This window comes from Mus caroli, unplaced genomic scaffold, assembly GCF_978045245.1.
Source record: "Mus caroli unplaced genomic scaffold, Mus_caroli_1 scaffold_17, whole genome shotgun sequence".
Lineage (NCBI taxonomy): Eukaryota > Metazoa > Chordata > Mammalia > Rodentia > Muridae > Mus > Mus caroli.
Genome location: NW_028227272.1, coordinates 82,613,783 through 82,640,660, shown reverse-complemented (window position 1 = coordinate 82,640,660; position 26,878 = coordinate 82,613,783).

Sequence of the window (26,878 nt, the reverse complement as noted above, 5' to 3'; positions counted from 1 at the left end):
CTGTGAGCTGCCAGATGCCAGTACTGGAAAATCAACCTGGAACCGCTGCAAAATTAGCAGAAGCTCATAACTACAGCATCTCTCCATACCTCGGAGTAGTATTTAGTGGACAGGTAGCACTTTGCTTGGATAAGACTTCAAACAAGACCTTGAGCTGGTATGTCTGCTCTGTGTTCATTCACCAGATCTCACCCACCCTTCCAATGAGTTCGAGAAAGCTATCAAGTTGAAGTGGGTTATATAATATAAGTTATTGTTATTAAGCCAATCTTTCTGTCTTGAAGTCACAACGCTACTTCCATTAGAGAGCCATAAGAGTTATATGAAGTGTAAGAATTAAGAGGTAAAATTATAAAAAGATTTTAAGAAGCATAAGAATTTAGGAAAGTATCCTGTCATCTTTTAAATCTTAAAAAAAGACCTTTTAATAAAATTAATACACATATAGAGGAAATTATGCCAATTAGGAAAGAAGTGCAAATGTGTAACTCCATTTCAAAACATTGGACATGAGCTCTGGAGTACAGCTAAGCTATGATAACACTACTGCATATTAATTTGAACTCATTCTTCAAGAGACAAAGGAAGATTTCTAACTCTAGTCAACTGAATTTGCAGCCACACATTGTTAGATCACAACGTGTACTTTAGCTTTAAATAAAATATAAAGGATTCTGAGGAAATGATAGGTTGAGAAGCAGTCTTTATATCTATTTTTCTTTGCACAGAGGCGATGGAATCAGATGATTCTGCCCCTTGCACTCATGGAGTTTCTGTTGGACTGGGTTTTACTGAATCCAGTTAGGTACCAGAGAAAATGCACAAGTCTAAGCCGTTACCATCTTACTGGGATACACAGAGAGCATATGCACAAACAGTTCCATGGGCTCTGCTCTGCGTGACAGGAAATGGAATATGGAAGAGGTGGAGAGCCAGTCAACCAAGGTCACTGAAGGTCCTGGAAGAAGAGTGAGGTCACAGCTGTCCTTTGTGTCTCTGTAAAGCCGACAGAAAGAGACGGCACACACTACAGCTGTTGTTTCCAAAAGCTTCTGAGATGCATTAGAAACCAATCCCTCCAATGTCATTTGACCCTTATTTTATTTTATTATCTTCCCTCATCTAAGCTTTGTGTTGGTTCTTGCTTACCAAGAACAGACCCAAAAGTCCCATAGAAGTCTAACAAAGTTAAAATGCTTCCATTTTGAAATTAAACCAGTTTCCACCTTGATGTTAATGTGGAACTCCATTAATGGACTAAAATGTTCCTCTTGTGAAAGTTAAAGAGCCAGGATTCTTAGCATATGGTAGGTAGCATGACTCAGGTCTAGTTCTAGGTCTCCATAAATCCCTAAGGTTGGATAAAATGGAACAGAGTAAATGTCAAAACTCCCATGTACCACCCGACCTGTACCACCCACCAATGAAAATGCCAACACAATGCCAAACACAGTGAGAGCAAACAATCCTACACCAAAACAAGACATCATGGTCTCTGCATTTGTGTAGGAAGAAGAAATAAGACAACAAAACTGTCTAGCTCACCTGAGAAGAGACACACTTGAAAATAGCCAGTGGGTACCTATAGGAAGCTGAGGGCTTCCATTTAGGAATGGAAGGCGAAACCAGGAGAAGCGTGGTGAGCAGTACCAGTCCTGAGGGCAAGGCCCATCAGAGAAAGACAGAGGACCAGCAGACACCTGACATAGAACAGCTGGAAGGCTCCATCTCAGAGCAGGGGCCTTGCTGAAGATGCAACTGTAAACAAACTGAGAAGCAGAGTGAGAATAGGAAAGGAATCAGCAAATTCAGATAAATATGGAGTAGGAAGGGTGCCAACATTAATACATGCACACACACACACACACTGAAGGAAACAAAAATTAATAAGCTGCTGCATGTTTGAACTTATCTTACACTCTGTCTCCTTTCAGAGGTTCTGAGATTCAGCTGGGGAGTTCAGTGGTTGAGTTCTTGCCCAGCATGTGTAAGACACATGTTTGATTCCCCAGAACTGAAAATTTAAGTTAAAAATTCAGAAAATCAGAAAAATCTAAAAATGAGCAACTAATAGCTCTCAAAGCCAAATTGCCTACAGGAATATTTTGGGAGAAAGGAGGACAAAGGGAAACCAGGGAAGAGACTTAGATTTATTGAAAGACCACGTGAGACCCCCAAGTATGGACCAGATGGCCATACTTCCTCATTCAAAATGAACTAAGAGACTAGGAAAGTGATAGAAGTTCAGAGAGGCAGCAGACACTGTCACAGAGCTTTTATCCCGATGAAGGAATTGAGGAAACACTAGAAGCAAAAGAAAAATATCATGAGGCATGTAGTACACAGTTTGAAAAAACACGAGAACATAAAGTCTGGTGAGAGAGAAGGTAAAAGAGCAAAATTTACAGACAAGAAGCAAAGAAGATTAAATTTAAAAGGGTTGAAAATGTCAGCACAAAACCATAGCTTCCATCCTACCACAGAGAGTTGTCTCTTCTGGAGCCACATATGATTGGCCATAGGCTGAGAACACAGACTCAGCTTGCCTGTAACTTCATATCCAAATTGGGAACCACTTTATTAAGTTTTGTTTTGTTACTAGAAGTACAGTAGAAGAAAGAAAGAAAGAGAGAGAGAGAGAGAGAAAGAGAGAGAGAGAGAAAGGAGGGAGGGAGGGAAGAAGGAAGGAAGGAAGGAAGAAAGGAAAAAAGAAAGAAGGAAAGAAGGGAAGAAGGGAGGAAGGAAGAAGGGAGGAGAAAGAAAAGAAAGACAACCAAACCAAACAAGCAAAAATCAAGAGGATTTCAAATGGGCTAGAAGGGTGAGTAACAGCCAAGCTTTAGATGCAATCAACAGGATTGTCAGCCTTTGAGATAATGATTGCTAGTGTCATAGGACATTTCAGTAAGATTTCACCTGATAGTCACAAGACACTGAGTTAGACACAGAGGTGGGTAATGAATAGCTTTTAAAGGGACCAAGACAGAGGGAAGAGATGTGGCTCTGCAATTAAAAGCAGTCACTATTCTTGTAAAACACCTGAGTTCCATTCCCCACATCAAGATCTAGGAGCTCAGAGAAAGTGTGTTACACACATACACACACACACACACACACACACACACCACAATTTAAAAAACAAAAGTAAAATGTTAAAAGCCAGAAAAGAGTCAGAGATAATTAATAATTAGGCTCCAGACTTGTACCATTCCAACTCTCCACAATCCCAAAGTTCAATCAGCCTTGTAGAGTATAACCCAGGTGTTTCCCCTTAACATCAGTTCACAAAAGAAAATGATAAATATTGAGTACATGCAAAATTTTAAATATAGATATTCAACTCTGGAAAAGACCTAAATAAAAATGAAAGCAAGTAGTCAGATATCTAATGATCTAGTCAGATTTACAGCCCCAGATGTGAGGAACACAGTGGCTTATGCACTGAGGTCCTCATTGCCCACATTTACAGTACAAGTCTCATGGTGATCTCATCTTTATCATGCCAAATTCTCTTTGAACCCATTTCAACATTTTGTAGAAACAATCATGAAAAAAAAATGCAATGGTATGCTTCCCTCTCCAGTCTCTCCTGGATTTCAATAAATTATCTCTCCAAGGATGAAATGAGCCAACTCAACCAGAAATTCAAGCCAAATTAGATTATATTAAATGCAGGAATTATTGGGAAGCTGCTCTCTGGGGAGTTCACTGGACCCAAGGACCAAGGTAAGGGAAGTCACTGTGGGGAGAGAGAAGGGGCAATGGAGGGAAGGGTTGGGGGAGGGGACAGGGGACAGGGAACTGGGAGACAGAGAGAGAGAAGGAGAGAGTGAGCAAAATGTCTGTATTATATAGGCAAGAGCCTCTGAGGGAATGGGCAGCCAAGTCCCTGAGCTGGAAAGTTCAGCATTGTGGGTAGGATATGCCAAGTAGGGACTGAGGGATGTTGGGAGAACCTGGAGGCCAGGTCTGCTTTGATATGTAAAATCATCAAAAGCCTGGTCCTGGGTCAAAACCAAACAGGTTTTAAATACCTTTCCACATTTGCGGTCACTAAGATGTTTATTAGGATGTTTAAAGGTAAGGGTAAAATGAATTGCCTTGTCTTGGCCCAAAGTCAAAGGAGATTCTTCTAAACTTTTATGATCCATAATTTTAGCATCTTTTTGACTCTCCTTAAAAGACTCTTGGAGCTTCTTGGGATGTCAGGAGATTTGGTTTAATGGCATAGCAACTGACCAGCTTGAGTGGTAACAAAGCAGCCTGGCATCGCCACATTATTATTCTGTCCTCTTAGAGAATTTATGACAGTATAACTGTTTGCCCCCTAAATATGTGTTTGTAAAAATAGTCTCAGCCAGTTGTTTGATTTATGAGAAACATTAAAGACACAAATATTTCAGTTGAGCTTGGAGACATCTTGTATATCTTCCTGAGTTAGTTTTAAGATATACATACACTATTATGTTACAGATTTTTATCTATATATATAGAGAGAGATGATATATATTCATTTGTATATATACTCATATGTATGAGTATATACATACATTTATTTCTTCAGATTGTTGACATCCCCATTACCAATATCATCATGATTTTACTTTCCACTGATCCTGAGTTTAGGTACTCTACTCTGGTGTTCTTTTCTTTTCCTTCTTCCTTCCTTCCTTCCTTCCTTTCTTCTTTTCTTCTTCCTTCCTTCTCTTTTATTGATACATGATCTTACTATATAACCCTGACTTGCTTATGACACATTTTGTAGACCAGGCTGTCCCCCAAAACAGAGATCCATCTACCTCTGCTTACTGAGTACTGGGAATAATTTTGTGTGCCACCTCAACAGGCTCTTACAGATCTTTCACTATCTCAATCAAACTTCCCAAGCTAATACTCTTTTTTTTATTTATTTATTTATTTATTTATTTATTTATTTATTTATTTATTTATTGGTTTTGGTTTTGTGAGACAGGGTTTCTCTGTATAGCCCTGACTATCTTGGAACTCACTTTGTAGACCAGGTTGGCCTCGAACTCAGAAATCCACCTGCCTCTGCCTCCCAAGTGCTGGGATTAAAGGTGCGCGCCACCACTACCCAGCCCAAGCTAATACTCTTAAACTGCATTGTTTACTATTTTGCACATTAATATTTACAGTCAGGAGGTTTTGTAGTTGCCTCCATTTCTCTGTTGAGTGTCTCTTCCCACTACCTTTTTGTCCTCAATGGTCCTTTCAGTGCCTTTCTGCAGGAGACATTTTCTGTCTTCACAGTGACCTTTGCTCTTGACACTAGAAGGCTGGGTTGTTATTTATCCTGGAATTCCTGGAACACTTCTGGTCAACAGACAATTGTTCTTCCTCAAAGGCATACAAGCACGTATCTTCTGAGAAACTCTAGTCCCTCCACTTCCTGAGCATTCAAGGTCACTCATCCACTATGGGAATATTTTTCTGTTCTCCATCTGGTTTACTGTGGATTCTATGTGTGGGGATCTAGGGAGCCTTCATCTGAAGAGTCTACTACGTATCTTTTTGTTAATTCCTCCTTTGACACAAAGAGGTGGTCTATAGTTTTTAATCATATAGAACAATTTTTAACATTTTCTTAGTAGTACTTACAAATTCAACAGCAAATACATTCTGAGGATTTACTCTTAGAAAATTTTATACATCCTCCAACTGTGTTTTGATAAATCCACCTCCCTCTTCTCTAACGTCTTTTATAAGTCCCCAGAACAATGGTGCCTCCCAACTTCATAACTCTTGAGAACCACAGTCCCCTCAACTCTACAAACATGTGATGGGTGTGGGGACACTATAGAGATAGCAAATATATAAATTGCAGCTCGAGAAGAGGAAATCCCAGTCAAAGTCACAGAGATATCTTCAATAAAATCAAGGAAATAACAAATGTTTCACTTTTACTAGAAGTTTCTTTTTTTGGCATTAGACTAACTTTATTTAAACTTATATGTTATTCAATTATCGCGTATACCTGAAGATATATCAATGATAAAAGGTAGTAAATATACAAATGCATACAGTGATAAGGAGATTAGATAGATAGATAGTTAGATAGATAGATAGATAGATAGATAGATAGATATAAAATGATAGATAGATAGATAGATAGATAGATAGATAGATAGATAGATAGATAGATAGATAGATATGGAGAGATGATATATAAGTAGGGAGAGATAGGTAGATATTGATATATGATATATATGATATTGATATATGATAGATAGGTTGGTAGATAGATAATAGAAATGTAGACAGATTTGTTCAAGCTTGTTACATTACTTACTCTTTTGTTGCTGTGATAAAACACCATGTCCAAGATAATTTATGAAGAGAAAATAGTTTATTTGGGCTATGCTTCCAGAAAGATGAGTCCACCATGAAAGAAAAACCTGACATCTACTGACAGAGAAGGCAAAAGGAAGAGGCAGCTGAGAGCTCACATCTTCAAGTGGCATCCTTCTCCTGGCAAGGCCATACCAGCTAAACTTCCCCCATGCAGTGCTACCAACAGGGCCTAGGCTGTGAAGGACACTTCTCATTCAAACCACCTAGCTTGCTTTTTAGACCTTCCATACTGGAATGAATGTAGCACAGTGCCACCAATGCCTCCCCTTAGAAGCTGTCCTGCTACCTGTCTGACACTTTAAACTCATTATACCTTCTGTAGTGACTAGTTTGCTATGGTTTCTTTTCCCACTGGATTTCTTCCCTGCATTTATTTCACAGTGTCACCTCCTCTAAGCCTTTCTATTTTATCATGGGATATCATTATTTCTTGTTCCAACTTCCTAGTGTTACTACTTTAGATTGCCCTGTTCTAGGATTACAGACTCATCCCCTAAAGATTGCCTTCTCTCTTGCAGGAGAGTATCACATAGTATCATCATTTTAATATTTAAAATACCCAGTGTTCAGATTTATCTTTTTTTCTTTCAATTCTTCATCCTTCCTTAGTATCTGAGGGATTAATCTTCTTATATGATCCTGTGAACTTCAGATTCCATTTTCTATAGTCTTTCAACAGGGACTCACAGCAACAACTCCCTGGGGGAGCCATGGCCTGAACTGAATTATTGGACCATCTTGCTCCAAGGTTTCCAGTTTCTTGGAACAATCAGCTACCAGATCCTGTCGAACTCTAGCACAGAGACAGTTATTTAAGAATTGTCTAGACCCAGCCATATAAATCAGTCTAATAAATAGCAGTAAGTATGTGTCTGTGCCTATTTCTAGAGAACTCTAATACAGAGTGGTCTGCCTAGTAATGACTGTAAATATATGTTTCCCACCATTGTTACCTCTGCAATGCTTAGTTTCATCTTTAAATCCTCAGCACACCATTTCATTTGACTACAATATTTTTGTTGATCTAGTACACAAATCATAAAAAGCAGATTCCTCATCTTCCCCTTAAAATTCACTTTTGACATTCTCACACCTTTCAGCTAATTTTAACAGTTTTCTCATGACGCAAGACCAATACTTTAGCCATTCTTTGCTCCTCCATTTCTTTTACATTCTATACTTTATCCATTCACAAGTACTTTAGATTTAATTCACACATTTTATTCTATTAAGTACAGCTACTGTCCTAATGTGATGTCCACCATCCCCAGCTCTCACACGTAACTGGAGTAGTCCCTTGATAGGTCCTTACCAGCTGTCCAAAAATTAACTCATGCAACCAGTTTACCATCATGGTTCAAAAGCAGCTGTCAGATCAAGTTTTCTCTAGACTTTCTTTGTTTTCCTATCGTCTTCATTCAGATCGTGGTCATGTCTTTACAAACCCTGCCTAATGCTCTCTCTGATTATTTCTGCATTTCATATTGTACATGGTCCTCCTCATTCTCAGACACTGGCAATTGTATGTTTTTCAGAGACTCATGCAAGTTCCACTTTCAGTAGGTTGAAGGTTTCTGTTTATGCATAATATTCATAATATCATGAATAATATCAATTTACCAGAAAGGCCTTCCTTAACAAGTTCCCAAATAGTATCACTTTGTAATACAATGATTTTAAGCCAATTCATGTATTATCATGCTATCACATATACACTCATATACACACACACACACATCAATATTGGCTAAACTACACTCTCCTACACATTCCAAGTCTCAGAATGGAGAAGAGGATAGACCTTCTAGATTTTATGTTTATGCTGATTGTTCATTTTTAATCATTACTCATCATAAGTACCATTTTAATAATATGCTCTACACATACCCTAGATCTAAAAGGGTTGTGATTATAAATTTCCTTTTCTGGGGCTTTCAAAATATAAGTCAAGCTATGTCACACCTAGATTAGGTCAGATTTATGACTTATTTGCCTAATAGCTGGGCAAAAATTGTGCAAAGGGTGAGAGTCTGCTGAGAACTTCTAATTGGTGTGTCTCTCAAAGTCTTAAGATGTATAGTGTCTGTGTCTCGCTCACTGCATGTTACTCACCTCTTTATATTTCATCTTTGAGATCAATAAGTATGATGAAAAGTATTTTTTAGCAAGAAATATAGTTATAACCTCCTTAGGGAACATTAAGAACAGAGAAACAAGATTATAGTGTGCATAAAATTTGATATGTGAGACTAATAAATTTTTGAAATGTGCTGTGTGACAAGCATACAAAAGGTTACTGGGGATGAAGAAAACACTTGTGTTGTGTGTAGAATCCATTAAAGAATCTTTAAAGATTAATGGAGCACATACCCCCCTTATGTTTGACTCATCATGGGAAAATAGACTTAAAGTTTTCATCACTTTTGGATTTGCTATCATAACCTTATTTAAAAAAAATGCCTCTTGAGTGTATAGATATAATCTATGTTTGAATATAACCTATTCAAATCACTCTATGTTTGAATATAACCTATTTTCTAACATGTTCTATTTCTTCTAATTAAATTATGGTTTTTGTTTCTTGTTTTTGTTTTTGTTTTTCTGTTTTTTTTTCTTTATACTAGGCTTTACATTCAAGTTGAGTATTGTGAAAAATACTGTATTTCTCCAAACAGTGTATCTTTAAATTCTACTAGTATTTTTTTTTCTCAAAATGGTAGATACTGCTGTGAACAGATACCACTATGGAGTATTTTAGATTACAGAATGTTTTCATAGAAACCATTTTCCCGTTTGATCACAATGAGCATAAACCAGATGAACATTCTGTCTTTCAGATGTGAAATGTGAGGTCCTGAATTTAAGTGACTACTAAGAACTACATACTAAGCCCACTGAGATGCTGGATTTAACATAGAGCCCTTTCCTTCACTGACTAAAGGTCAAGCTTCCCTTAAGATGTTTGACAGTGGACATCTTGACTCGACTAATTTATGTGACCCAGAACCTGACATGCGGTTAGACTGCAGAGGATTAAATACTATAAATAAGAAGCAACCCAGAGAACTATAGACATTACACATAAGTATTCCATGTAATGGAGGAGTACTCCAGACATGACAGACCATTGCTGTGCTGAAAATCAGAATGCTTGTCATTATTCATATGAGGCCTTTGAAAGATTCAGCCCACTAACATTCTGTCAAGTTGGTCAGGGAGGACTCTTAAGACATAAGAGACAGCCCACAAGGGGCTTCCAAATCCCTTCCAAGGAAACTAAAAATTCCCTACCCCTCCTTGAGGACATAAAAGCAAGAAGAATTGCTTGGAATAGAAGAGACTCATCAATGAGACAATATAGCTGTTAGTAAATTTCCCATGATCTTGTAGGCAATTCCAACTCAACTTCTTGGTTCACCAAGAAAGACTTAGAAATATCCTTTGTTCTGTACTCAGTGCCTTGTTTAGAGTAAAGAGACATCATGTCTTCCTAAGAAAATCTAACAGAATATATATTCATAGGGTGGCAATATGGGTGCATAAATTATATATGCATATGTGAGCAAAGGTGATTGTTATTTCTATAAGCTGCCGTGGTTAAATTCTAATCAATCGGATCTCCTTATGGGTAAGTATTGACAAAGAGAAAACTTTAAAAGTAATATAAAATGTGACCAAAATTTGGGAACATGGCTATATCAGGTTTCCTGATTTAGAAACTATTTAAAATCTAAGTATGAATAATCTAGGATATCTTAACATGCTAGTCAGTGCTGGGCAAGTTATTGCCAAGAAGTACAACCAAAATGACAACTTTTTAAAAACTTTTTTGTTGGTTATTTTATTTATTAAATTTCAAATGTTATGCCCCTTCCCAGTCTCCCTCTCCACTCCCTCATCCTCCCTGCTTCTATGAGGGTACTTCTCACCCACCACTCCCACCGTAGCACCCTAACATTCCCCTACCCTGTGTCATCAGGTCTCCACCGGACCAAAGGCCTCCTCTCCCATTGATGCCAGATAAGGCAATCTTTTGCTACATATGGAGCTGGAGCCCTGGGTCCCTCCATGTGTACTCTCCAAAAAGACATCTTACTCATGGGTAAAGAGCTGAGATCTTCAATCTGATCTGGTTCTTTAAATGGGAAACAGTCTGTGTTTCACCAGAATGTTTCAAAATTGTCTTATGTGACACAAAAACGAAACGAGCTCTATCTCTACTTGGCCCACATACCTCTATGTGACTCTGGGTAAGATATTATCATACCAATGGACTGATGTTATGGATTTGGCCAATGTTCATCTAATCTCTGAGTTTAAGACCAAATTGATTCAAGATAAGAGTGAAGAATATAAAAGAACATGTGAGCAGAGAGTGGAAGGGACTCAAATCAGCTGGCCAGAGTGAGATGGCTTTAGATGCTGCCTGAACGACAACATCATCACTTTGTGGAGAGAGCGATGCTTCTTCTTTGAGTGAAAGAAGACATTATTAACTGACACATCAGGGCAAGAAATGGAGTATGACTATTATCCAACCTTAGCTTGTGGCTTGTGTGTTGCTATGATGACCCAGAAGCACCTGAACTATAAAGGTTGCTTCTAACCTCCTGGGAGGCTACACAGAGCTCATCCATCCAAAGTGTGGGGGACCTCGGAGACCATCCACACATAGACTCAGGGACTACCTCTGTGTTTTTCTCAGTGAAACAGCTATTGTATGTTTTGTGGTGGATCAGGTTGGGGCATGTTGCTTTTGTTTTGTGTTGGTGGCTGTGATAGGCTTAAAAAAAAAAAAAAACTCATCTGAATGAATCCTGTGTCTCTTTTCCCGTAGATACTGTAATAGGTAAAATATTTATTTGTTGATTTAAAAAATAATTAGATGAGGTAAGGAGTCTCATTAAGTTTGTGTTTATCAAGGCATGAGATCTGACCACATAGGTAATCCACCCTTACTCTATCACAAGAGGCCAACTCAGGTCACCTCCCTGGGTGGGATCTTTAGAGGGGGTGGCTGCACACAGTGGCAAGGTGTGTTCCTAGTGACCCACCTACACCCTCTCTAGTGAGACAAGAGCATCCCCTAGGGGATTTGATGTTCACAGCACTGGGCAGATTTCCCAGCACTGTGTGTAATTTTGGTGTTGCTTCCTGGCCCCATAAGAATAGCATAGGCGGCTCTTTACCAGTTTCTGCTGGAAAGCCATCAGTTCCCATGAGTTTTCCACTGTTGTTTCTGGCTGGCAAAGAGAACATGACAAAGAGGGATGAACTGTAGGTGTGTGTGAGACAGTGACAGTGGAGGGAGGATGCAAGGGAGAGACTAAACAATGGCTTTCTTCAAAAACAGCATTGCTAACATTATTTACAACGTTTCAAAATGAATGGTGCATAATCACGCTGCCATTTGGAATTACCTATGTAGCAAATCATTCAATTGTTAAGCCTACTTGTTACAGTTTTGTTTGTTTGTTTGTTTTTTCAATCACAACACCTAAATATTGTTTCCAACTGCCTTTAGCCAGCAACATTAAAGGTTCTAGAAAACATATCTTAGAATATATATGAAAGCCAAATTCTGGATTTAGAACACATTAGAAAAATCTATATAGAAATAAGTATACTATATGTTAACAAAGGCTTGGTTTTGGTACCTCTGAAAAGGACCAAATTCAACTTCAACTTCTAGTGCCTTAACCCTGTGTGTGTGCAGGTGTGTGTTTGTGTGTGTGTGTGTGTGTGTGTGTGTGTGTGTGAGAGAGAGAGAGAGAGAGAGAGAGAGAGAGAGAGAGAGAGAGAGAGAATGTGTTTAAGTCTGACTTCTCCTTTAGAATGTCCAGAGCTTATGAAAATGGATAAACAGAATCCACAAATCATTTCTGGGAAGTTGTAAACAGTTACTATTTTTTAAATCATGATTTCTTTTCTTTCTAGAATATCTAAATATACAGGAAATGAAACATGATCATATCTACCCCTCAGTTTTCAACCTCTCACTTCCCATAAATCTCTTCTAACAAAGAGCCTCAAAAACAGAACTAGCCAAGAGCACATCAAAAAATAAATAAATAAATAAATAAAAAGTTAAACAGTACAAGTCTTTAAGTGTGTTCTTTGCTGATGGTGATTTATGCCCCTTGAATGAGCAGCTCTTCACTGGGGTAACTGTCACATTTACCTGTCCTATCTACTCACATGGCTCTGCTTACCCCAGTGTATGCTTCTAAGAGACATCTAATCATCCACCTTTATAAATTACGTAAGCCCTTGAAGGACTGTCTGAAAATTTCAGGGCCTTTATTGCAGCAAAAATAAGGAAGGAGTCACTTATTTTCACAGTTGTTACTATTTCAAGCAAAACAAATAAGTCTGATGATTAGACCAACCACAAGGTCTTTATTTGTATAGGACCTTGTGCTATGATGTAAACACACATGAAACCAGTCCAGGTTGGGAGACGTTGGTATTTTTCCACTGGGTTCTATGTGTTCTCTAACTCCTGATTCTTTTCTTGAATGGCCATTGGTTAAAGCCTGAACTTGTCAAAACTCCTTGAATACATACATGCCATACATCTTAATAATATTCAGTTCAGCCTTTGACTCATTCTTGTTTCATTCAGTATTCAAAGCAATTCTGTTTGACCTTTTAAGATATTAGCTAAATTACAGTGGGCCAAGCCATCACCATTTTCCTCTCCTATCCCCTTCAATAGGTACAAAACAAATAGATTGATGGTAGATAGATAGATGATAGACAGATAGATTTTTTTTTTAATTTTTGAGACAGGGTTTCTCTGTGTAACCCTGGCTATCCTGGAACTCACTCTGTAGACCAGGCTGGCCTTGAACTCAGAAATTCGCTTCTCTCTGCCTCCCAAGTCCTGGGATTAAAGGCGTGAGCCACCATGCCCGGCATGATGTATTTTTGTTTACAAGTGTTTTATAGTATCTTTTGACTAATTTCCAGTGACATACAAATCATAAAGAAAGCAGAGAGTTCAGATTATCATCTAAAAGCTCAGTCAATTGCTTTATTATATGTGTGTGTGTGTGTGTGTGTGTGTATTACTGAGTCCTTTTATAAGAGAAAATATTTTAGCCAATTAAATAATCTCATCTTAAAATTCTGTAGGACTTATCATGGCTATGTTTCATCATTATCCATGGTGAGAATTTTAATGAAGCATCATCTAAATTAGGTTGCCTATCAGCATGCCTATGGAAACTGTTGCAGTTAACTGATATGACAAGACATGAGCTACCTGTGGACCACACTGCTCCTCGAGACTGGGTCCTGGACAGTTATTTGAAAAATGAGAAAGTGGGCTGAGCATGACTATTGTACAGACTTTTAATCCCAATCTCAAGTTTCTACCCCACCTTTGATCATTCAGTTCCCTGATAAAGACACACAACTTTTATTATTAACAATAAGCCTTAAACTCCATAAGAGCTGAGCAGATATCTACCCTCAATGCTATTAGAATCTATTTCCCTATCTATAACCCCAAGTTATTACTGTTATTTCACCTGGGCTGCTCTTGGCTCCAATTGGCCAGCACTCAAGATCCATCCATTTGCCTAAGAATTTCATAAATTTATTGTTTTTAATAGCTGAGTAGTACTCCATTGTGTAAATGTACCACATTTTCTGTATCCATTGCTCTGTTGAGGGACATCTGGGTTCTTTCCAGCTTCTGGCTATTATAAATAAGGCTGCTATGAACATAGTGGAGCATGTGTCCTTATCACAAGTTGGAACATCTTCTGGGTATATGCCCAGGAGAGGTATTGCTGAATCCTCTGGTAGTACTATGTCCAATTTTCTGAGGAACCCTCTTATGAGGCTATGCCAGTGCCTGGCAAATACAGAAGTGGATGCTCACAGTCATCTATTGGATGGAACACCGGGCCCCTAAAGAAGGAGCTAGAGAAAATATCCAAGGAGCTAAAGGGATCAGCAACCCTATAGGAGGATCAACAATATAAACTAATCAGTACCCCCCCCCCAGAACTGTGTCTCTAGTTGCATATGTAGCAGAGGATGGTCTAGGCAGCCATAAATGGGAGAAGAGGCCCATGGTCTTGAGAAGATCATATGCCCCAGTACAGGGGAATGCCAGGGTCAGGAAGTGGGAGTGAGTGGGTTGGGAGCAGGGTTGGGGAGGGTATAGGGGACTTTTGGAATAGCATTTGAAATGTAAATGAAGAAAATATCTAATAAAAAAGGAAAAAAAAAAAGAAACACACCTAAACATCACCAACAGACATTACCTCAGAACAAAGAGCAAGGAAAATGTTTTCCAAGCAAATAGCCAGGGATCATAGAGTTGCAAATTGTTTCATTCCCATGTTTATGTAGGTTTCCTGTTGTTTCTGTTCTTGTTGAATTCCAGCTTTAATCTACAATTGTCTAATAAGACAAGGGATGTTATTTCACTTCTTTTTTATTTGTCGAAAACTATTTTGTGACTGAGTATATGTATGGTCAAAACTTGGAGAAGGTTCTATGAGGTGTCAAGATGAATGCATATTCTTTTGTGCTTGGGTGAAATGTTCTGTATCTATGAAATATCTATCTCTTAGGCTTTTTTTTTTGAGTTATATTGTCTGTTACTTCTATTATTTCTCTGTTTAGTTTCTGCATGGATGAGTTGTCCAGTGGTGACAGTGCATGCTTAATTCTCCCACTACTAATGCATGGGGTTTGATGTGTGATTTAAGCTTTAGTAATATTTTTCTTACAAATGTGGGTGTCCTTGCATTTGGGGCATAGAAATTCAGAATTGGTGGATTTTTCCTTTAATGAGTATGAAGTGTTCTTCCCTTTCTTTTGATGACTTTTGGTTGAAAGTCTACTGCATTAGGTATTAGAATGGTTAATATCTTCTTGGGTCTATTTGCTTGGAAAATATTTTTCTTGCCCTTTACTCTGAGGAAATGTCTGTTTTTGATGTTTAGGTGTGTTTCTTGTTAGCAGCAGTTCCTGGTACCTACATAACCTCTGGGAAAGCAGGTGGGATTGTGGGACATAAAATGGAATCCCACAGAAGGGGTGCAGTTTATGATTGTTGGGGGTGCTTTAATGAAAATTGGTAGCATAGGGCTTGGGGCCGGGTCTTATCTGGTTTTCCTGGTGGCTGTGCACCTCTGGGAAAGCAAGTAGAGTTGTGGGCTGGAAAATGCAACACAGGGGATTGGGTCTTTCCTCATTATTTAAACAGCCAATGTATTTGTTTGGGTGATGTTTCTGATCCTAAAATGTACTTATATTGTCATGGTTCTCAATGTAACATTAACAAACTCCACATACTCATGCTTGACTGTTTATTGACTCACCTTTATGAACAACATAATGAAACAAAAGAAGAGGGAAATACACATAAGGCGGTGCAGAATTCAACCATATGACAGAAAGATGCTTGCACATACTTGTGACTGATGTTTCAGGTAGGGCCCTATAGGCCTTTCACATTAGTTATTAAAGGCTCAATGACTCCTCAAACAATTCACTTTCATATTATTCTGAACCTCCCAGAAATTTAATTCTTAAAGTCTATCCCAGACAAATGCTCCAATATAATACTTTATATTGTGTTTATGTCAAAAAGGGGGAGGCATGGTTAAAGTAAGAGGCACTGAACAGTCTTGTGACACTATTTTATGAAAGCATACCAGCACCCTTGGAAAAGACTCTGCTGTGAGCTCTGGCTCAATACAATTCCTTGAAATGTTTTGAAGCATTATATCATTGTACTCTGTGCCAAGTCTGGCAACTGATAGCATAAGCTCTCTCTGGTGATAAGAGATTTAGATAGATCTCCTCTTGTTGCTAGGGTCCTAAGGCTCCAGGCAGAGTTGATCATTAATTTGCTGACTTTCATAATATTATCTAAGTCTGATCTAAGAATCTGTTTATCAATTCAACCCACACTTTGCTCTGTCGATTGTGAAACATATGATTTCTGTGATCAAGATCACTTTCTCCTTAACACTTGCCAAAATTCCAAGTGACAAGAATAGACTTATTTCCTCGTATCTGTGTGCATAATCATGACGATCCATTTACACACCAATAAGGAATTCGAATGGACTATAATCACTGTCCCACTTTCAAAGCCATCAAGATCAGGAAAGTGATTATGGCTCAGTAGGTGAACATGCATGACAATACGCCTGATGACCAGACGTCAGAGTTCAACCTCTGGACCTGAGAGAAACATATTTTCACAACGTGTCATCTGACCATTACACATGCACTATGGCATGATCCCTGAATCTCACAGTAAATAAATAAATGTGATTTAAAAGGGGGAAAAAGAATAGGAAAATTACCAACAATGTGGCTGGAACACTATTGGCCTTGAATTAATGTCAGTCATTGAACATGTATTTGTTTCTCACAGACTTTTATTATCCCTGACTCATAGGGTACCACTGCTGCTTGACTAGTAAGGAAAGTATACAGATAAAACCTGGAGAGCAAAGAATAAAAGATTTTTCACATAAAGCAAATATCTGCCAAAAGAACATTCCACCAAAATCATAAATTTATTTCAGGGAAGTTTGGAAACTTCTAAAGGTCTGAGGAAAATGACACCCCTTTGTAATTAGAATAGAAACCTTTCTATCTTGCACTCTTTGCCTTCAAAGTGGTGATGATGCTGTTAAGAATCAAAAATAGTTGCTGAAAATTTGATTTTTCACTCAGTTGCTAAGCATCATGCAAAGATTCTAGCTTTCCTGTAGGTCAGATGAAGAACAGAATCACAGCTGGTCCATTCTCCAATCTGTGCTTCAAAACTTAGCAGATGAAATAGTGTTCGAATTATCAGTTAGAGGTTGGGAATCTGAGGTCAGCTCATGACAAACTGGAGTGTCATGAGGATGACCATGCAGAGCCTCCTGAATTTTGGTACGTCCAAGCTCCATTGTGCAAGCAAATTCTCACTGACACATATATTCACCTTATAAACTCATTGCCCCTGGATCACTAATGAGTCTTTAAAGAGACCAAATGCCTAACTCTGGGACTTATCTGATCATTTGACTTGGGATGTCCATCATGAGCTGCCTACTGTCTGAACCTCTAGTGCCAAAGTTGACCATCAGGGCAGTATCCTCTCAAGGAGAAAAGATATAAAGAAGATCAAGCCAAGGCAGCAGATGGTTGTACTTTCGAGACTCCTTTATCTACTGCTATACTCTGTCTCCCCAAGCCCACGTTTATAAGAGAAACAAAATGAATTCTCAGTGAAAGGAGAGAAAAATTAGAGTCCCAAACTAAAGAGGAAATAGGCCCTCTCTGCCTCCATTGCTGTCTCTGGGAGGAAGATGGTCAGAATGCAGCTGTGCTCAGCACAATACCACCCACACTGGGGAGTGGATTCACAGGGTCACACTGTGAGACCTTGATGCCTCTTCATTTGTCAAATCCTTAGCACAATGATGTAACATGTGAAGACACTCTTGACAGCTATATTTTTCACTGATGGCCTAGATTCACAGGTGTCCTGAGTGAGACCAACAGAACCGAATGCAATAGTAACCTCTGCCAATTTGGGAAGGAACGTGCCAAACTGTGCTCCAAAGATCTATACGGACACATTGCTGGCCTGCCTTCCTCCTTCAATTACCTTGGAGCCTCAGGCTCTGTTTGCAATCTGTCAGCCTGGATTCACAGACAGGAGCCTAGCATAACTGTCCTCTGAGAGTCTTCACCCAGCAGCTGACTGAAACAGATGCAGAGACTTGCAGACCCACAGCCAAACATTAGACAGAGATAGGGAAGTCTTGTAGACTTGTTGGGAGAAGGACTGAGGAAAACAGAGGGGATAGAGACTCCACAAGAAGACTTACAGAGTCAACCAACCTGGACTGGTCTGGGTTCCTAGAGACTGAGCCACCAACCAAAGAGCATACAAGGGCTGGAGGACCTAGGCCTCCTGTACATATGTAGCAGATGTGCAACTTGGTCTTCATGAGGGTTCCCCAATGATTGGAGCAGAGGCTTACCCTAACTAGCTTGCTTACCTATCCTGTTCCCCTAACTGGGCTGTCTTGTCTAGCCTCAGTAGGAAAGGATGTACTTAGTCCTGCAGTGAATTGAGGTGCCAGGGTGGGATGGTTCCCTGGGAGGGACTCCCCCTTCTCAGAAGTGAAGGGATGGAAGTCGGGGAGTGTTATGTGAAGGGCAACTGGGAGGAGAGGGGGGTTGTGATCAGAATTAAACTGAATAAATAAATAAATTAATGGAAGGAAGAAAAAAGATGATAGGAACTATGTGTATAGTGACTCGTGGATGGTGAGTCATATTTTGACGAGAAAATTATGAATTAGTAATAAAATAAAGACTATTTTGTTACTATGATAACTAAACCAGGAGTGGATGAGAGACTATTCCCAATGGAAAGTAATTTTGACTTACTTGAATAAATACTTGTTACAGTGAAATGACTACACTAAGATCTTCTCAGTGAAGTGTTGCACAAGATGACCTGCCCTGTGGATGGAGCCAGCCAGTTGTTAAGTCATGGAAAAGGATTGATAACTCTACTCAAAAGATATGCATGGCATAGCATTATCCTCCCTTTATAGTACAGGCCCAATTCTTGCTGGATCCCATTAGCCAAGCAACTAATAGCAGAGATATATGTCAATGTTCAAAGTTTCACCATAAGGAAACGGTATGAGCCAGCTAACTGGTGGAAGCTTGATTTCATTGGGATCAGGTCCATCATGGAAAGGGTTCAAGCTTCATCTCCTTCATCTGAGATGGAGATTGGCGCTCTGACTCAGTCTAATGTTCTCATCACCCCCATCTGGTATCTTAGTCAGTGCCTTAATCACCAACATAGCTCAGCGAACTCAACTATAACTGTGATTAGTTTTCTTTACAGCACAGGACACTGAGAAAATAAATGGATGTCTATTTATATCCTCATGGCCCCCAAAGCCATGGTTTGCGATGATATGATGCTGTATTAACACTGCAGAGCTCAATTCTAGCGTACCTAAAGTCACTGTAATAACCCAAGACTCCTCTGTTAGAGATATGCCAAGCACATCCTCCTGCTATCAGCTTGCAAAGTCCAAATTCCTTTGCAAGATGAGACACAATGATGATAAAATTAAAAGTGGTGAAATCCAAAATGGAATGTTCTTCATCTCACACGGGCTGAACTTGGAAGTTCAAAAACTGCCACTTAAAGACTAACACTCATTTCTTAAAAGTCTTGGCTTTTGAGTTTTGGGTTTTGTTTTGTTTTTGTTTTTGAGCTAAGTGGTTCTTTCGGCCTATGAGGGGATAGAATATCTCCTGCAATGTGGGCTCTTTCTTACAGGACCCTGTTTATTCTCAAGCAGAGATTCAGAGTCTGGATTCAGCCAGTGCCATATGCCTGGTGAGCCATGTTTATCAAAGGCCCCAAGACTAATTAGGGATAAAAGATTACTCGGATTACTATACCAATCCACTTACAGCACAAGCCCTTTCTCTTTAGTTATTTTCCTCATCAATACTGTGTTCTTCCTGTTAATTATTGAACGTTCTCAACCCTAGGAGGCACCCCAAAACATCAGAGTAAAAGAGAAGCCACCTTGACTCAGTCTTTGAGGTATTAGAGGTATTTTTAAACCAATGTTTTAAAAAATTCAGAAACTAAGAGGTCGTGAGAAGAATGTCTTCCCAACTTGATACTAATGAAGGGGTACTTAAAATTTTGATTTGAACTTGGGTACTCTTTCCATGACTGGAAATTTCCATGGCATCTTGTAGGTGCCTTGCTGTCACCTTAAACCCACTGTTCCTGTTGATCCAAAGCTAGGACTAGGTTGTGACAGCCTCCTGTGCCACCAGTGTCTCACTTGCCTGTTCAGATTGTACTCTGAAGCTGGGCCCTCTCTATCCTTCTTCTTCTCCTTCTTTTTTTTTTTAAAAAATAAGTTGTTTAGACCTATGAAACTTAAGCGTCTAGGGAGTGTCTCCTCCACTCAAGAGGATATACACCCAAACCCACTCCATACAATGCAGCAGGTCCCTAGAACTTATGAGGAGGCTGTGTGAACCTACCCCTAGCCCGAGCATAGCCTTCAGTTAGTTCTTTTACCCAGAGCTTGAATTCACTCACGATAGAAAATGGATCACAGGCCATCTCCCCAAACTTGCTAGGGAGCCTGAAGCAGGTATGTTACCAGAGTAGTGCAGTGTGTAGAAGTCACAGAAACTGTAATTTACAGAAATAAATTGTTCTTCCACAAAATTTTGTAATATTATTTCTTTAAACTTGCTCAGTGACAACCAAGACTAAAACAAGTTCATTGTTTCTATCAAATTTATCCATCCATTCTTTTTTCTTTTGTTTATTCTATCAAGAGTGGGTCCAAATTGCCACAAAAAATAGTTACATTGAATCCTAGCATGGCTCCACATTTAGCTCAGTCTACCTAAATTTAATCCATAGTAACTGCTATTTAAATATTACTCATTTAAATTAGTAATTAGTTTCTATAAATATGACTAAATTTCTCCAGGAACTGCAATTTTGTGAGAAATCTAAGCATCTTAAGTGATGATATATGATAATTAGAGAAAAAATATTCTAAGCTTATTTTATGGCCATGTATAGTAGGGATCTCAAAATAGACTTTCAAATACCTGGGCTTCTCTTTTAAAGCTTTGACCACCTGAGAGTGAGCTCCTCTATTCCAAAAAACTTACAACTCAGCTATGTGTCACAATTTGTCACAGAGCATATAAATGTTCAGGCATAATAAAAAGGAGAACAGAGATGTCCAACTGGGAGGGAGAAGAGAGCATAGGGCTCTGTCACATCTCTCGAGGCCCTGCAGGTGGCCCAGGTCTGCTGCTTTATTTTGAGTTTTCCACAAATCTCTGTCTAAATGACATCATGAAGCAGAAGGATGTCCTGAATTCTGGAAAGATGATTCTGACTCATGCACTATTCTAAGATTTTAGAGACTGTAGGAAATGAGGGAAGAGTGGATAACCTTGACAAGTCATAAAAATAGATCTTCATTAGATCGCTCCCTGCTCATTGAAGCAGATCACTGGGAAGCTATTGGTCTCTCTCTCTCTCTCTCTCTCTCTCTCTCTCTCTCTCTCTCTCTCCCTCCCTCCCTCCCTCCCTCCCTCCCCCCCTTTTTGTTTCTCTCTTTCTCACCAGAAACTAAGTAAAATGTGTGAATTAAATTATAATGATGTTAAAAGGAGGAAAAGGGTATTATCAATCTGTTTAGTGTGAAAGTTTGGTTAAAACTCAAGGCTAAGTGTTCCCGTGTTTACACTTAGCCTTGAGTACAGCTTCATAAACCTCCATATTTACAGTGGCTTGACAGACATGATGGTGTTAGATCTCATCACCTGTCACAGATACTAAACCAAGGAGAGAGAATAGTTTTCTTTCTCTGACAAACCAGGGTTTTCAGTTTATTTTGGTGTTGTACTTTCAACTATGAGAGGAAACTAAAACAACAATACTGTCTTAGTCAGGGTTTCTATTCCTGCACAAACATCATGACCAAGAAGCAAGTTGGGGAGGAAAGGGTTTATTTGGCTTACACTTCCATGCTGCTGTTCATCACCAAAGGAAGTCAGGACTGGAACTCAAGCAGGTCAGAAAACAGGAGCTGATGCAGAGGCCATGGAGGGAATGTTCTTTACTGGCTTGCCTCCCCTGGCTTGCTCAGCCTGCTCTCTTATAGAACCAGGACTACCAGCCCAGAGATGGTCCCACCCACAGGGGCCTTTCCCCCTTGATCACTAATTGAGAAAATGCCTTACAGTTGGATCTCATGGAGGCATTTCCTCAACTGAAGCTCCTTTCTCTGTGATAACTCCAGCTGTGCCAAGTTGACATACAAAACCAGCCAGTACAATTGACCCCTTATCAACTTGACACACAAACACATCACTTGTAAGCCTCAACCCTTACATTCTTATTCATCCCCAAGGTCTAAATAACTTTAAAAGTCCCACAGTCTTTACATATTCTTAAAATTTCAATCTCTTTAAAATATCCATCTCTTTTTAAATTCAAAGTCTTTTTACAATTAAAAGTCTCTTAACTGTGGGCTCCACTAAAACAGTTTCTTCCTTCAATAGGAAAAATATCAGGGCACAGTCACAATCAAAAGCAAAAATCAATCTCCAACCATCCAATGTCTGGGATCCAACTCACGATCTTCTGGGCTCCTCCAAGGGCTTGGGTCACTTCTCCAGCCATGCCCTTTGTAGCACACGCGTCGTCCTCTGAGCTCCAGATGCCTGTACTCCACTGTTGCTGCTGCTCTTGGTGGTCATTTCATGGTACTGGCATCTCCAAAACACTGCATGACCCCTTCAGTCCTGGGCCTTCAATTACAACTGAGGCTGCACCTTCACCAATGGCCTTCCATGGCCTCTCACAGTGCCTAGCCTCAGCTGCTCTGCGTGACCACTTCATACCTTCAAAACCAGTACCACCTGGGTGACTCTTACATATTACCAAGTCCCGCTGCAGCAGGAGCACAATCTTGGCTATCTCTGGAACACAGCCTCTTTGTGCTTTCAGAAAACACTTCCCAGAAGATGTCACCTCAATGATGCTGGTCTCTTCTTAATCACCGCTAATTTCTTAGCTCCAGCTAACCAGCATCAATAGTCCCAATAATGCAAAGTTTTTGCTTTAGTAGTTCTGGTATCTTGTTAATCACAGCTAACTCTTCAGCCCCAGCTAACCAGAACTACAAAATCTTCACAATCAAAACAGCAATGGCCCTGAAAAGAGTCTTTAATTTTCCCTCTGAAATTTCACAAGCCAGGCCTCCATCTTCTGCTGTTCTCAACATTATCTTCCAAGCTCCTACAAAACATCTGACAGAGCTCTTAACAATGAATGGATATTCAAGCCCAACGTTCCAAAGTCCTTCCACAATCCTCCCCAAAACATGGTCAGGTTGTCACAGAAATACCCCACTCCTGGTACCAATTTGTCTTAGTCAGGGTTTCTATTCCTGCACAAACATCATGACCAAGAAGCAAGTTGGGGAGGAAAGGGTTTATTTGGCTTACACTTCCATGCTGCTGTTCATCACCAAAGGAAGTCAGGACTGGAACTCAAGCTGGGCAGAAAGCAGGAGCTGATGCAGAGGCCATGGAGGGATGTTCTTTACTGGCTTGCCTCCCCTGGCTTGCTCAGCCTGCTCTCTTATAGAACCAAGACTACCAGCCCAGAGATGGTCCCACCCACAGGGGCCTTTCCCCCTTGATCACTAATTGAGAAAATGCCTTACAGTTGGATCTCATGGAGGCATTTCCTCAACTGAAGCTCCTTTCTCTGTGAGAACTCCAGCTGTGTCAAGTTGGCACACAAAACCAGCCAGTACAAATACCCTGCAGTGAACGTTTAAGGAAGAGGAAAACCCTATGAGCTTTGGATAGTTCTTATTTTACATATTAACATTATTTGTAAAATTTATTTTTCTTTTTATTTATATTCATCTGGGTCTGCATTTGTGAGTATCTACCACATGTATACCTGTGCCTGTGGAAGCCAGAATAGGGTGTCAGATTTTTCTGGAGCTGGAGTCACAGGTAGCTGTGAGCTGCCCCATATGTGTGATAGAAATCAAACTCTCTGGTCCTCTAGAAGAGCTGCAAGCCCTCCTTATAGCTGAGCCATCTCTCCAGGTCTTCAATTTAGCTCTATATTTCTTGAAGGAAGAAAAGCAATATAGAATAAAAATAATAACACAAAAGAAAACAAAACAGAATCAATAGGAGAAAATCAAATATATTGCATCTTGAGAGCATCATTACAAACAGACTATGCAGATAGAATCCAAAGAGAAGGAACAGGGAAACTCAAAACTCACTTCATTTGAAAGAAACAAGTGTTTCATTTCTTTAGTTTATATAGAGGCTTAGGGTAAACCAACTGCTCATCTATGTTTTCTTTGTGGACATAGATTTGGGTCTTCAGAGTAATGTAAAGCGGAGCATTCGTAAAAGGAAGCTGTGACTAGTGCACCACTACATGTCAACAGTAAGTATGTGTATAGCATGGGCCTGTGCAGACCACTACATGTCAACAGTTAGTATGTGTATAGTATGGGCCTGTGCAGACCACTACATGTCAACAGTTCAATGAGTATGTATCTAGCATGGGCCTGTGCAGTAACAGACCTGTGCAGCAATGGCATTAAATATTTACCCTATGACTGCATTAAACTTACTTAGAAATGTGACTGGCATTCTAGAAATGACCTTACTTTCTATCAGGATGCTGACAGACTGTTTAAGTCTGACATAACAATGGAATAATTTTATCCGTGACTGGAATAAAATATCTGGGCTTTACTATTCAGTGAGAGACAGGCAGTTTAAATACCTACGTTTTGGAAAATGATAGAAATGCCAGCACAGGTGAAGTTCAGGCCTGTAGGCAGCATCAGCCTCTGGAAATAAATGGCTGTCTCTGTTCTTGCTTATTCGTGGCTAAAGACTGCAGAGTAAGACAGCCATGCAAGGTTCTAAAGGAAGCTCATAGCATCTGCTGCCAGATGCACTTAGGATGGTTGACAAAGCTCAGCCATGAAGTAGAAGATGAACCAAGTACTGAGAATACATCAGCCTTCTGTGTTCTGATCAACAACACATCAAGCTGATTCATGCTAAAAGGAAATATTTTAGATGGTCAGAGAGATCTGCTAAAAAAGAGTGCTTTGATATTCACTCCTTAAATGAGTATAATTCAATATACATTAAAAGGTCTTTCCAAGACAAATATTCAATGATGTTGTTAATTAATGGTTTTAAAAACAAACAAACAAATTCTGTTTCTTCCGGTTGTTCTTGTTTTGTCATACTGATCTCAAGGAGACAGTACACAGAAAAGTAATTTGCTTGTTCCTATTTTAAGAAAACAAAATACCCAAATAAACTAAAATTGTTGTTAAACAATCAAGATATATATAGGAAATGGAAAGAGATCAAGACACACTCTTGCAGTTGTCTATGGACTTTCACAAGCTTTGAGCATGTATTAATAATACATTTTGCAAACACTTCTTTTTTTTTTTAGGCAAGAATTTTATGAGTACCTTTATTTTCTTGAAGGGCAGTAGCATAGTGCTTTACATATTGTAGTTATTTTTATTAAAGATTCCCTCCCAGGGAAGGTACACATCTCAGGTAAAAGTAGAGAGTGGAAAACTATATTTTAAAAATTAATTACCAACATATAGAAGAAAAAAAGTAGAAATAGCCCCTATATATGTTAAATGCTTGACCATGTTTCTTAGAACTGGTATAAATTTTTCTTTATATTAGGATCTGAATATCTTTTTTTAAAGATTTATTTATGTCTATGAATACAATGTAGCTGTCTTCATACACACCAGAAGAAGGCATCTGATCCCATTACAGATGGTTGTGAACCTCCATGTGGCTGCTGGGAATTGAACTCAGGACCTCTGGAAGAGCAATCAGTGCTCTTAACCACGGAGCCATCTCTCCAGCCCCAACAGATATTTCTTCTATTTGATATTTTTCAGTACTTTTTGTTTGTTTTTCCTACAGCTGCAGTACCAGAAATTCATTACAAACTAATTTCTGATGAAGTGTTGGAAGTTTGGGAAGGTAGTGGATGACTATCACACACCAACTTCTAAGATCTCTGGGAAATAAATCTAGGATCAATAAAGGGGAACTAGTCTAATGGGGATGAGGAACTACTTTTACTAGAAAGGTGAGATAAGAGACTCTGAAGAGGAGATCTGTCTTAGTCAGTGTTTCTATTCTTGAACAAGCATCATGACCAAGAAGAAAGTTGGAGAGGAAAGGGTTTATTCAGCTTTCACTTCCACATCACTGTTTATCTCCAAAGGAAGTAAGGACTGGAACTCATGCAGGACAGGAACCTGGAGGCAGGAGCTGATGCAGAGACCATGGAGGGACGTTACTTACTGGTTTGCTTCCCCTGGCTTGACTCAGCTTGTTTTCTTATAGAACCCAGGATCAGCAGCCCAGGGATGGCACCACCCACAATGAGCCCTCCCACCCTTGATCACTAATTGAGAAAATGCCTTACAGCTGGATCTCATGGAGGCATTTCCTCAAGGGAGGCTCCTTTCTCTGTGATAACTCCAGCTGTGTCAAGTTGATACAGAAAACCAGCCAGTATGAGAACAACAGAGAGCAGATTCTGTTCCAAAGCAATATCGCAATCATAGAACACCTTCTATATGATAACCTGCTCATTGGGGATAAGTCAAAACCATGACTTAGAATGAAGATAAAGAGCCTCAGAAAAACCTGCACTACACTTTCAATAAGAATATTTTAAAGAGCCGGGCGTGGTGGCGCACGCCTTTAATCCCAGCACTCGGGAGGCAGAGGCAGGCGGATTTCTGAGTTCGAGGCCAGCCTGGTCTACAGAGTGAGTTCCAGGACAGCCAAGGCTACACAGAGAAACCCTGTCTCAAAAAAAAAATAAAAAAAC